General features: G+C 35.7%; 1 protein-coding gene across 1 annotated transcript in view; it reads right to left on the reverse strand.

Moving 5' to 3' along the window:
* Positions 1 to 14,509, reverse strand: part of LOC121415922 (myogenesis-regulating glycosidase-like) — a 44,842-nt gene that overhangs the window by 10,090 nt on the left and 20,243 nt on the right. The window contains exon 3 of the mRNA XM_041609317.1: positions 6,936 to 7,694. The gene's annotated coding sequence lies outside the window, so the exon portion shown is untranslated. The remainder of the gene's footprint in view (positions 1 to 6,935; positions 7,695 to 14,509) is intronic.

Raw genomic sequence — 14,509 nt, forward strand, 5'->3', positions numbered from 1 at the left:
AATGCTTATGAATAAATTTATTCTTTTCATAAAATATACATGAATGTATTATTACTGAATTGCAACCATCAATCCATTCAATAACAAAACATTAAGTATTGCACAGTAAAAAATGATCGTACTTTAAAAGAGAATTTCATAGCCAGACAATGAATGAAAATATCAAGGGATAGAAAAGGAAAGGGTGGGGGGGGGTCTTAGCTTTAATATATTTATTTTGCATATGGACCACCCTTTACCAAACCCTAAAATGGAAGTCTAAAAAAGTTACAAGGTCACTTTATGGGTATTATATTGGCAGGAAGGTTTTTATAATACAAAGAAGAGCTCTGTAACTTTTGTAATTTATGCATAACACATTTTTGGAATCGAACGCATAACAATGGGATTTATATTACACTTGTCTTTGAAGTTACATGTATATGGCAAATTCTTCTGCTGGAGTGATACATTTTTTTTTAAGCCCAAAACCAGTTTCTAATTCATAAATATTGGTGAAATTTCAATATAAATTATAAAGCTCATTATGAATGGTTTGGATTAGGAACAGTATACCAAACAGTTTCACAAATTTTATGCCCAACTCATAATTTGGGTACCAGAGTCGATAAAATTAAAATTAAACCCTCAAGAAAATTCAATATTTGAGTGAGTCTACAATGCATGTCCGTCATTTATTCATGATTTACAATCTTTTACATTTAATGGAATAGATTCAACCTTTAAAATTGTGGAATGTGGTGTGACGCAGGGGTCAATTTTGGGGCCGCTCCTTTTCCTATTATGTGTCAATGATATATCGAAAACCTCCCCCTTATTATCTTTTATCCTATTTGCAGATGATACCATATTTTTTATTCTCACCCAGAACTTGAAATTGTAGTGTCTGTTTTGTATGATATTGAAAAAACAACATCATATTATTTACACCCATGGACCTGGCCACGGAGGATTATCGTTTAAGGCCTGGTCACACCGCCCGAGCATTGTTGGAGCGGTCGTGGAGCCGAGAAAATCATCACCGCTCATGTCAACATTTGTTTTTGTAATTGGGTATTACTAATACATAAAATCAATTGTGGAGATGGGCAGTTCCGAGCAAAAGTGGACATTTTTATATTGGCTCTATTTCAAATCTGGATCAATTTTTTTTATCAAAACTCATATAGAATATCATTATACAAAAGAAGAGCACAATTAGCTACAATGTATGTATTCATTTTGTTTGTACTCATTCAATTTGCAACAACAATTTGCACAGGTTTTGTTATCTTTCCCATAGCCAAAACTACAATACACATAGCACATAACCTAATGTACTTTAATGACATTTGTCAAATTAGGTATCAGTCTGGATTGAAATTCCTACATGATAAAGCGACGAATTTTTACTTTAATGACGAGTGAACCTATACAAGAATCTAGTGACCTAGTACATAATCGAATATATTGTTACATGTGTAAGCAAATGTGTCGGAGCCATGACTGGAACGAATATTTTTCTTGTTGTAAACACTGTCTTGAACACTTATTTCCTTTCAACCAGTTGAATGATAACGAGCTCGATGACGTAATATCCGCTGAACGCTTAGAAGACAATTTTGATAGAATTTCTCATTTACATTTTGATCCTTTTTTAGCACATGAAAGCATTGTCCCAAATGACGATGTCGACCCGGACTTCCAGTTCTATACTGAGAGTTCAAATGAGTCTCGGTACTATTGTTATGAAGAATTTAATGCAAACTTTGAAAATATTGCTGTCCCGAGCGGCGGTAAATTTTCAAGCATTCACTTTAATGCTAGAAGTCTTTTGAATTCTTTTGATGACATTTCAAGCTGTCTTAACTCTTTAAAATTTACATTTGATATAATTGCCATATCCGAAACCTGGCTAAGATTCGAAAGTCCTCTTGTTTATATGCCTAACTACTCGTTCGTTTGCAATAATAGGAAGTATTCCAGAGGTGGTGGAGTTGGAATGTATATTCATGATTCTTTTAATTTCTTAGTACGCACTGACCTTAATTTAAGCGAAGCAACGTGCGATTCTTTATTCATCGAACTGGAACAGTGCTCAGGGAAAAATATAATTGTAGGAACCTTGTATAGAGCCCCATCGTTGGACGTTAATTCATTTATTGAGGAGTTTGATAGCCTTTTGATTCGTATTTCCAGGGAAAATAAAAGGGTATTTTTGACGGGCGACTTAAACATAGATATTTTAAAACACAACTCAAATTCTCAATCTAAGAACTTTGTGAACTGTCTTTTCAGTAATTTTTTCCCCCTGTAATTCACAGGCCCACAAGAATTACTAAGACAAGTGCCACCCTTTTAGATAATTTTCTGACAAATCAATTTGACTTAGATACTAAAGCTGGAGTGATATACTCTGACGTGTCAGATCACTTGCCAATATTTCATGTAACTTACATGAATGTTATTAAAACTAAAACGGCAAATCATAACGTACTCCGTAGATCTTTTACAACACAAAATATTGCGAAATTTAAAAATCAAATCGAAAATTCAAATTGAGACGAAATTTTTAATATGCAGGATGCTAATCAATCATATGACATATTCATAACTAAATTTACTACATTGTATAATAACAATTTTCCATAAAAAAAACACCCAGTAAGAAAATTAAACTGAAATGTTGGATGACCGATGGTTTGCTTCAATCTATTCGACATAAAAACAATCTATATAAAAAATATATCCATAAACCAACAGTTAGAAATGAAAGTCAATACAAGGATTCTCTTAAACAAGTGAACTATTTGAAACGGCAGACTAAAAAACATTATTATAAATCCAAATTTGAAGAATATAAAAATAATATAAACCGTACATGGCAAATGATCAAGTCAATATTAAATAAAAGAAGAAAATTAACCTCCAACACCATAGTTTGTGATGAAGGTCGGTCGACAGACCTGTTCCAAATAGCAAATACTTTTAATAATTTTTTCGTTGAAATAGGTCCAAAGTTAGCCAATATCACTCCTCAAAATGATACAGATTTCAGAACTTATCTATCTGAACCAAATTCAAAATCTTTGTTTTTAAATCCAGTAAGCCAACGTGAAATATGTAACATTGTCATGCGTTTCGATAACAATAAAACTCCGGGTCTTGATGAATGCTCACCTAAGATTGTTAAACTTGTAATCGAACTAATAAGCGAACCTTTATGTCATATATTCAATTTATCGTTAACCTCTGGGGTATTTCCTGACAAAATGAAAATTGCTCGAGTTTCTCCAATATTTAAAACTGGTGACAAAGAGCAAATTGGTAATTATAGACCCATATCAGTGCTGTTTTTTCTAAAATATTGGAAAAGATCATTTATAAAAGGACGTATAGTTTTCTTGAAAATAACAAGTGTCTTTTTGAATCTCAATACGGATTTCGTAGTGACCACTCAACAGAACTAGCTCTTCTTGAATTAACAAATACAGTAATTGACTCCTTTGAGCACGACTCATTTGCAATAGGGATATTTATTGACTTGTCTAAAGCGTTTGACACTATTAATCATAAAATACTTTTATCAAAACTAGATAACTATGGTATTCGTGGAACTGCCCTAGACCTTTTTTCTAGTTACCTCTCAAATCGTAAACAATGCACAATTTATAACTCCATTCAGTCTGAACTTAGGACAATTGAATGTGGAGTACCACAAGGGTCATTACTTGGCCCACTTTTGTTTATTTTATTTATTAATGACATTTATCGTTCGTCAAATCTCCTTTCCTTTATTATGTATGCCGACGATACCAATATTGTTTATTCTGATAAAAATCTTTATCACTTATGTGAAACTGTAAATACTGAACTAACAAATGTTTGTAAATGGTTTTGTGCGAACAAGCTTACCATTAACTATAAGAAATGCAACTACATTATATTCCGTAACTCTACAAGGCGTATTGATCTTAATCATGTAGTGGTGAAGCTTAACAATCAAATAATTCCCAGAGTTGAAAATACTAGGTTTCTTGGCGTTATCATTGATAGTAATTTAACATGGATACATCACATAAATGAAATTGAGGACAAAGTTGCAAAAAATATTGGAATAATATATCGTCTAAGTTTTTATTTGCCTAAAACTGTATTACGTACATTGTATTGCTCTTTAATCCTGCCATATTTTTATTACTGTAATTTAGTCTGGGCTAACACATATCAAACCCATCTTAAAAAATTATGTTCCCTTCAAAATAAAATTGTACGTATTATTTCTCCAGACGTCAGTATACCACCAGCAAATACCACGAATTTGTTTCATTCCCTAAAATTGTTGAAACGAGAAGACATCAAAAAACTTCAACAATGTCATTTTCTCTACAGATGTTTAAATTCTCAAATTCCACAAAAATTTCGTGATTCATTTACACATGTTTCCAACATACATCATTTTGATACCCGTTCAAATAATCAAATATTCATTCCCAAACATAGAAAAATAATCTTCCAACACAACATTCGTTATACTGGCCCCAAAATATGGAATGAAATTCCGGATTACATAAAAAAATCTTTGTCGACAATCAGCTTTAAATATAAAATGAAAAAATTGCTTCTGTCGTTATATATATATAAATATTTCCCTTCTTACGTTTCCTTTGACTTCAAACATGATAACATGAACCATGGACAAATTGTTGTTGCGGCATTTATACTTTGCCCCCACTGATATTTTGTTGAGCATTCTATTTTATTTCGTAATTCTTGCCCGCCTCCCCGCTCACGTCTCCCTCTCTTGTTCACTTTCCTTTTCTTTTTTTTTTTCTTTTTCTTTTCTCTGCCCCTTTTCTTTGTATTGTGTATTGTATTGTATTTTTGTCTACAGGCGTATCCCGCCACAAGCCTCAGCTTTTAGGGTATACGCCTTCTTCCTTAAACCTAATATGTACATATTTATATATAGATATTTTTTTTTTTTTAACAAATTGATTTATGTGTGAATTTATGTTATGAAAAATGTACTGAAATGGAAGAAAATAAATGTTTTATTTACATTGAATTGAATTGAATTTTTTTTCTTACGCATCTCCTTATAGGAGAATTCGAACCAAACGCGAAATTCTACACATGGGACTACATATCGTGTTTTTTACTTACTTAATTTCAATTTAACAGAAAACTACATGTACTGCTTGTTTTGTGAAATTTTCTTTAGGATAATCTGAATGTCATGATTTTACATCAAATCAAACAAAAATTTTAAAATATAAGTTCCTTATATGCTGCCCGTGAGTGGATATTTCTCAAGTCATTCCGTAACCGTCACTCCGTAACCGGGTATGGGTTTACCATTTAAAGGGGAATGAAACCTTTGGAACAAATAGGCTTGTGTAGAAACAGAAAAATCAAAGAATAAAAATAAAGAAAGTTTGAGAAAAATCGGACAAATAGTGAGAAAGTTATGAGCATTTGAATATTGCAATCACTAATGCTATGGAGATCCTCACATTGGCAATGCGACAAGGATGTGTGATGTCACTGATGAACAACTTTCCCGTTGGTGGACTATAAAATACCCTAAAAATGTCTATTTTGCTTTTTCTTATGATGATACAAACTCTTTATCCATGATGTATTCTTAAAAAATATGTATTACATGCCCTCATGTAGAAAGAACACATGATTTATGGATAGATGTGATAAAAGAGGCAATTCAAGTGAAATATATACTAAAGTAATGGTGAGACTTGTTCACAAGTGACATCACACATCTTTGTCGCATTGCCAATTTGCTTTCTCCATAGCATTAGTGATCGCAATATTCAAATGCTCATAACTTTCTCATTATTTGTCCGATTTTTCTTAAACTTTCGTTGATCTGTTTCTTTAATTTTTCTGTTTTCACACAAGCTATCTTGTTCAAACAGTTTCATTCTCCTTTAAGTCGTAATTAATGAAATAATACATCAAATTTCTAATGCAATGCAGCATTAAAGCTAGAACAACATAAAATCTAATCAATAAATCAAAATCATGATAGCAATTCAAAATTAACAGAGTTTGAGCAATATGTTTTCTCCTCAAATATGCATGTCCATTTTGCGTCACTCCGTAACTATGATTATGAATATTCATATCTCATTAATTCAGTGGATCAAAATAATGAATTCTATTATTTTGAAAAGTGGGTTTCACCAACTACATGTACTGTCAGGTACCATTTCTTTGCAAATAACTATTCAAATACATGTATGGGTGATATCTTTGTTTGAATGCAAAAAAGTTGCCTCTGAATGTCACTCTGTAACCGTGGAACTGCCCAGATGTTAATCTATGTAAAACAAAGAATGTTATTGCATCAAGAAAGTTAATGTACATTGTAGATGCACTTGATCACAAAAAAAAAAAACAGTCATTGAATGTACATATATGTATGTTCAACTCCATGATACCAGCATGTTCAAATGGATAATAATATGATGAATGTCATTATCATAAATAAAAAAAAGGAAAAGCAGGCATTAGATGCATGTATATTCACATCTTCTTAAGATAGTTTGAATGTGAAGATCACCCTGAAAACATATCGGTAACAGCGCAATATCATCACTGGAATGATTAACAAACTTTTGAATCTCAAAGTGTAAAAAATAATGAGTACAGCTAAAAGCAACAAGCTGTATTTTAGAAAGTGGCAGTGGCGGCAGCCTCATTGTCTGAAAACAGTATGCTAATTCCTGCAGGGAACGGTTTCCAGGCAAAAGAATGTTGCCACTTTTAACGTCATAATACTAAAATCACACTTTCTATTCTATGATTCATCTTTAAAATTTTGAGTTCTGGTTTTGATACTCCAGCTATGAAGTGTATTTCTTCATATTATTATGGTGTGAAAGAATCTACCATATACATACAAACATATATATTGAAGACCTTTCAATACTTACCCAAAGTACGGCCGTGATGACTGAAAGAGAAGTAAATAATTTCCAAGTAATTCCATAGTCGCTTTCATCCACACAACATACAGTGAAGCTACAGGTTTCAAGTTGAATTGAAATTTTAAAAGATAAGCTGACACATCCACAAAATCTGCTGATTGAGTATGAAATTCATAGTAAGCAACAGACAGAGGCTTTAAAACATTTGTTGCTGCTTATACAGTCCACCTGTAATTCCACATGTACGTCATCATCCACATCACAAATGGCGAAGCAGCAGGTTTCATTTCGAATTGAATCCTGAAAAGAAAAGTTGCACATCCTTTGAGTAAGAAATTCACACACTATGGCAAGTAGCAGACAGAGGTTTCAAGCATTTGTCATTGTCGATGTACCTTCATCAGCTATACGCTCCCCGATCCTGAGGTGAGCCTCGCCTGCTCATGATGAGATGTGAAGAGGCAATGATGTGGAGATTGAGGGGAAGATGGAAGGAGAGAGAGAGAGACGGAATGGGAGACACAGGGGATAGTGCGAGATGTGGCGGAGTAGCAGCAGCGGCACATGGCATCGGGTGGGGTCCGGTAATAAGGTGGATGCCTGCGTCTCGATGCACGTGGGCGACTCAAGAAGGCCGTCCGTCAGGGTCTTGTTAGGATTACATGATCAGGAAGAGTCCCTGGTGGTTGGTGGTGTTGCACTGCGGTGGGTGTTTATGAGTGCGGCGCAAGAGGTCGTTTCTGGGTCTCACATACTGAAAATCATCTGAATAATAAGATAAAAGAGCAAATAAAATAAATGAAAACTGGATGTCATTACAATTATGGCATGTGTGGTAGATGACAGAAAATTTAAAAGCAAAAGAAAGAAAGTGAATAAGGGAATGAGAGTGAGGAAGAGACAGGGTGAAAGGGGGAGGGGAAGGGAGAGAATAGGGGAAGGAAGAGAGGGAGAGAAGTGGGTACAGAGAGGGGAGAGGAGAAGAGAGAGAGATGGAAGAGAAAGGGAGAGATGTGAGGAGATTGAGACAGGAGAGGGGAAGGAGAGGAACAGAGAGGAAGAAGAGGAAGAGAGAGGGAGATAAGAGAGGGAGTGAGAAATGGGAAGAGATCGAGACAGGAGAGGGGACAGGGAGGAAGAGAGAGAGAAAAAAAGGGGGATTTATAGACATCATACATTTATGCACAATGTACCTCAACTTCATACTAGACATTTATCCCTCTAATACCTCGGTCACATTTGCTCTACGGCGGCTGTACGGCGAGTCGAAAACAGCCATTTTATTAGGCCCTAATTTTATTTCAAACCACCTATATGTACATGTAGCTGGTACAAAAAATGTTAAAACGGCTGTTTTCGACTTGCCGTACTTGCCGAGCAAATGTGACCGAGGTATTACTGTACATCAAAGCCTCCAAAGAATATAACTCCTAATACAATTGATTATTCCCAGTTCAATTTGATAAATTTGTCAATGAATAACAGTCAATGCAATCTGGCAGTGACATTTATAAACAACATGCACCTTTTCAGCAATGAAAGAACTGCATTTGTGTATACAGTATCCAAATATAGGATGGTATACAGACAACTGAAGTGTCTCTATAAAAAACGAATACAAATCAATACAATGACCTTTCAAATAAGCTTATTTCGCTCACTTTCTTTCGACATTATTCAAACTCTCTTGATATATTTTTCTGGCTCTTTCCTGCATATTGAGTGTTCATTGCTAGTTTTCAATCACAGACCCCTCCAGATCATGATACCAAAATAGAGAATCTAAAATGCTAAATTTGATTTACTGTTTCTGTCCAAGACATCAACATCCCCTCAAACTGACAAAATTAGGCTAAACCCCAGCCTTCATGCAATATTAAGTTTGTATGAAATAATTTTAGTGTCTGCATCTCACAGACTAGACGTTCATATGGACTGGAAGTGTCATCCATGCATACATGTACAAGAAAAAAAGTAGGCAATAGAAACAATTTGTAATTTTATGGTTTGATACAATCAATAAAGTAAAAGAGTGATTGCTTTTCATTGTTTTGCTATTTACAGAATATGGTACAATATATTAAAGTGGGAATTGGATGTAGTAAAACCAACATTTGCAGGGGCCTGTTTCAAAAAACTTATTACAACTGATAACAATAACAGTCTGTCTGAAGGTACTGAAATCACTCAATTTGATTGGCTGATGGTTAACTTGTTATAGAAATTATACAGTTACATTAAATCTGAATGAAACATGGGAAATAGGTTTTCATTCCTAATAATTCCAACTCCTGACACTGATTGATTCATTTTTTGTTTAAATCGGATTTAATGTTCAGAGATTTCTTTTGACTTTTCCTTTTCTCTTTTTTGCACCACATAAAAGTGGAGCCCAAGTACTTAAATTAAACTTGACCTTCTATATGCCTAGTTTGCTGTGCAAACCCTTTATTCGAGGAAAGTGGTCTTAATATGCAGCCTAATGTCCCTGACTGAGACTTATGCAGTCTGTAGAAGGATCATCTCATGTACACAGCAAGTTGTATTTGTATTTATAGTCTTATCATAGAGCTGTTAGCTCCTTGGTCTTATCATCATTTTACCTTTTTACTATGTTGAAAATTGAACGTTTTATTGTTTTTTTAATCTCATTACAATTTCCCTGCTACCATCTGTGATAGGATATGGTGTGTACATGTCAAGATGTGATGAACCTGATCTGTTCTTTTCTCCTTGTTTCTTCCTTCTGGTTTCTCCTCCCTTTCTCTCCTCTCTTTTCCTTTCTCTCCATTTATTCCCTCACATCTTCACAACTTCCATTTACATTTTTCTAGTTTACTTCTTTCTTTTGGCTTACCTATCACTGCATTCTTTTTCTCCACTGACTTTTATTTTCTAAGATCACATACATGTAGTATAAATAATAGGTTCGTGTATCATTTTAAGAAAATGTTACGATACTTTGTATGAGAACTTTATATGAAACTTGCATGTTTGTAAAATTGATCACAATTCGGCCTTTGGCTGCGATGATCTTTTAATAAACCATTTTATCTATCTATCAATCTATCTATCAATCTATCAATCTATCAGTCAGTCAGTCAGTCAGTCAGTCAGTCAGTCAGTCTGTCTGTCTGTCTGTCTGTCTGTCTGTCTGTCTGTCTGTCTGTCTGTCTGTCTGTCTATCTATCAATCTATCAATCTCAAGACCCACTTGTTGATCACAGTTTCAATCAGTGTCTGCGTTTGCAGACTAATATAACAAGTCCCCCTCTAAACTTCCAACATCAGATTCATTTCATCAGATTAAACTTTCATTGAATATTTCATCTTCATTTTGAGCCAAGGAATCGTTAAGAAAATAAAAAAAGAGGTTTTTAAAACTGAAAATCAGTTTGACTCTATTAAGACAGACAGATTTGATTAATTGGCCCAAATTCTCAAAGTTTGGATAACTTTATATCAAGTTTGTTGACTAATTAACATCACTGACAAATATGAAGTGGAAGAGGTTCATCGTGGTGAAGGAAAAAGTAGAAGAAATAACCAGTTGTCTCACGATGTATCAAACGTAGGAGGAAAGCGACGTTTCGTCTGCAAGCTGCTAGACTTCGTCAGGCAATGAGCAATGACACTGCTGCGCACGGGTTATATAGCGTCGGCGAGGGGCCGGCTATTGTCTGGCTCCACTCACTGAAATAAATGTGATTAAACCATGGAGCTTCTAGAACATGTAGCTCCATGGTTAAACTGTCTGGCGCTCCCTTGGTTGGAGTGTGCAGGTTTTTAGCTGTTTGTCAAGAAGAAAACAGAGAGAAGGTACACCCTTTGTATTTAAGTCCACCAAGATCCTTTATCACAATGAATACAACCTTCAAAGTTTCTATGATATGATTACAGCATGAAAGCTAGGCATGAGACCCTAAAGCTTTTCAAGAACTTATCGGGATATTCTCAATGGGGCTTGGCGGAGTAGGCACATCCTGGTCTGTCAAGCCAAAGAATCTCAATGGCATTACAACATGAAAGGCATGAGAGCCTGAGGCTGATCAAGATGCGAGCTGAGGGGTGGAGGAGTAGGCACATCCTGGTCTGTCAAGCCAAAGAATCTCAATGGCATTACAACATGAAAGGCATGAAACCCTGAGGCTGATCAAGATGCGAGCTGAGGGGTGGAGGAGTAGGCACATCCTGGTTTGTCAAGCCAAAGAATCTCAATGGCATTACCACATGAAAGGCATGAGAACCTACTGAGGGGTGCTGATGCATATCATGGAAATGTGACTACAGCAATATTGTGTGAACCGGGTGGGGGGCACTCACATATATTGTTGGTACAGGGATGTGCCACTTTGATGACCCCCTTTTCAGACCTAATTTTCAGTTCTCTAGATACTCTGAATGACACAAGTTCAATTCAGAAGCCGCTCAGATCAGCCCCGCTTGCAAGGCCCCCTGTTACGATACATCTCAGTTCCAAAGCCCTACCAAAACTTGTCAAGTGCGAGCACCGTATGCGAGAGATGAACGTACTCGATGGCGAGCCTATTCATCGCTTGCTTGCAATAGTGTAGCACTGTCAGGCCAACATTCCAACAATCCAGCAATACACACGCAATGCTGCACCTCCCCCCCAAGGTATTACTACATGAAAGGCTTGAAACCCTGAGGATTTCAAGTTAAATAACAAAGAGCCATGTATCATGAATGGATGAGAATTACTAGTTCAATGGAGAAAAGTGGAAATAAGTGCACAAATTGGTTTGCCGGTCTAATGGTCTAAAAGGTTGCAGCAAGTGAAGTAAGTAAAAAAAAAAAAAATTCACAGGCCTGGTATTGATGATCGCTTCAGTATTTCATCTGAAATTCATCCTGAAAGTGTGTCTGATCATAAGACTAGAGCCAGATAGAAACACCAAGTCTGTGTCCTTGTGTCTGATCACAAGACTAGAGCCAGATAGAAATTCCGAGTATGTGTCCATGTGTCAGATATTAAGAGCCAGAATAGAGCCATATAGAAACACCACGTCTGTGTCCATGTGTCTGATCATAAGACTAGAGCCAGATAAAACACCACATAGTGAAAATGTGTCTGTTCATAAGACTAGAGCCAGATAGAAACACCACATCAGTGAAAATGTGTCTGTTCAAAAGACTAGAGCCAGCTAGAAACACTGTGTCTGTGAAAATGTGTCTGATCATAAGACTAGAGCCATATTGAAACACAAATATGTCTGATCATAAGAATAGAGCCAGATAAAAACACCACATCTGTGAAAATGTGTCGGTTCATAAGACTAGAGCCAGATAGAAACACCACATCAGTGAAAATGTGTCTGTTCAAAAGACTAGAGCCAGATAGAAACACTGTGTCTGAGAAAATGTGTCTGATCACAAGACTAGAGCCAGATCGCACCAAGTCTGTGAAATCTGTCTGATTAAAGACTAGGGACAGACAAAAACACGATGTCTGTGACAATGTGTCTGATCATAAGACTAGAGCCAGATTGAAACACAAATATGTCTGATCATAAGACTAGAGCATGACAAAAACACCAGATAGAGCCAGATAGAAATGCGTCTTTGAAAATGTGTCTGATCATAAGACTAGAGCCAGATAAAACACCACTGGGCGTTGTGGCGTGCGCCTGTAATCCAAGCTGTGAGGAAGTTACAAATTGATGCGGAGGCTCGAGGTTCGAGTCCTGGTCACGTCTTTCGGATGGTGATCTTAAAGGTCGGGCCCAGACGCAACTAATCATATCTGATTGATATACGTCTGACAAAACTCAAATACACACACACACACACCACATCTGTGAAAATGTGTCTGATCATAAGACTAGAGCCAGATATTGTGGCTGATCATAAGACTAAAACCAGACAGACACACAAAGTGAAAAATGTGTCTGATCAAAAGACGAGAGCCAGATAGAAACACCATGTCTGTGAAAATGTGTCTGATTATAAGACTAGAGCAAGACAGAAATGAAACAAGCCCCTGTGAAAATTGATCCAGAGGGGCTTTTCCAGGGAAGCTCCCCTGCGAAGCACTTTATTCCTCAAACTACAAGCTTCACTGACAATCTTTGGCAAAATGCTAATTCATTTGCCTTTTATGAAAAAAAGACTGTGCCTGACTTCTGCATATATATTCTAGTCTGACACATACATTTTCTTTACAAAAAAGTGAGAACATGATACAAGTATAGTTCTGGCTACATGTTAAGAGTCCAAACTAAGTTCAGATTATCAAAAACAAATAAAAATTTAAGAAATGGACGCATTTTGCTTTCTTTCAACATTCAAAATGGTAAAAATATAAACACAGATAAACAAGCACACATGGGAAAATATAATTCTTATAGGACGCACACGTAAATGTATGGAGGCTACACTGCAGAGTATATTTGGAAAACACTTTTCAAGTATTATAAAGTACTGAGAAGTATAATACTTGTTTCTGCCCGTCACATGGCAAATTATTTACACTTGATCCATCTACATGTATTGAGTTGATTATTCTGTTTTATTCAGCTTTATGTTCATTAAAGTCATCTTGTATCAAACAATTGCTCCCAGAAGCAGTATCACAGGTACAGTATTTAAACAGACCAAATAATCTGAATGCAACAACAAAGTGCATCACCTTCCCTGCGGGTCCTTTTAGCTACACATTTTCTGACAGTTCGAATACTGCAGACATCAATGTCTATCACACACAGGTGCTCAATCTACACACTCCATCCCTTGTAATCATGAATATTTCATGACAATCGGGGGATGCTTGTGTCACAAACAATTTACCAGGCAGGTTGCTAATTTGCATTTACATGTACATAGAAAAGACATTTATTGGTACGAACAGAAAGTGAAAAATGAAAACACTGCAGTTGTGACTATAATTGCAAATAAATTGCAATTAAATGCAAAAACTGATTGGTTTGATTTTGGATGAAATATCCTCAATTCAAATTAATTGCAAACTATTGTTTTGTGGGAGCCAAGAGATTGAACATTTTTTCAAAATACTTTTAACAGAAAAAGGTAGATGAAAACTCCCTTCTCACTTCAGGGGCCTGTTTCACAAAGGACTTGCAAATGTTGTAACTTTGCCATAATGACAACTACATGTACCATGGTAACCTTGATTATGATTGGCTGCTGAGTCCTGTTACCATGGTAGTTGCCATAATGGCAAAGTTAGAACAGTTGCAAGTCCCAATATAAAACGGGCCCCAGATATTGCATCTGAATGAGTACCTGGCATAGGGACTGTTGCAGAAAGGTATGTACATGTACTTACAGTGTTACAATGTAAATGTAGTAAAAATCAAATGCCTCTTCCTGATTGGTTGAAATAAAGTTGAATTTGATTACAAACTTTTCTTTTTCTGAAAACATAAAAAAGTTAAACAAAGTGTAAACACTTTCTGCCAAGCCTTGCAGAGTCCCCTTTACCCCATATTCAGTGTCATGGCTTTGCAGTTTGCAATATGCAGAGGAGATTTGCTGAAAACCATTTGCCAACCAGTATATCATTGATAAATGAATGTCAAAATTATATGTAAATGAATTAT

Source organism: Lytechinus variegatus, chromosome 5, assembly GCF_018143015.1.
Source record: "Lytechinus variegatus isolate NC3 chromosome 5, Lvar_3.0, whole genome shotgun sequence".
NCBI lineage: Eukaryota > Metazoa > Echinodermata > Echinoidea > Temnopleuroida > Toxopneustidae > Lytechinus > Lytechinus variegatus.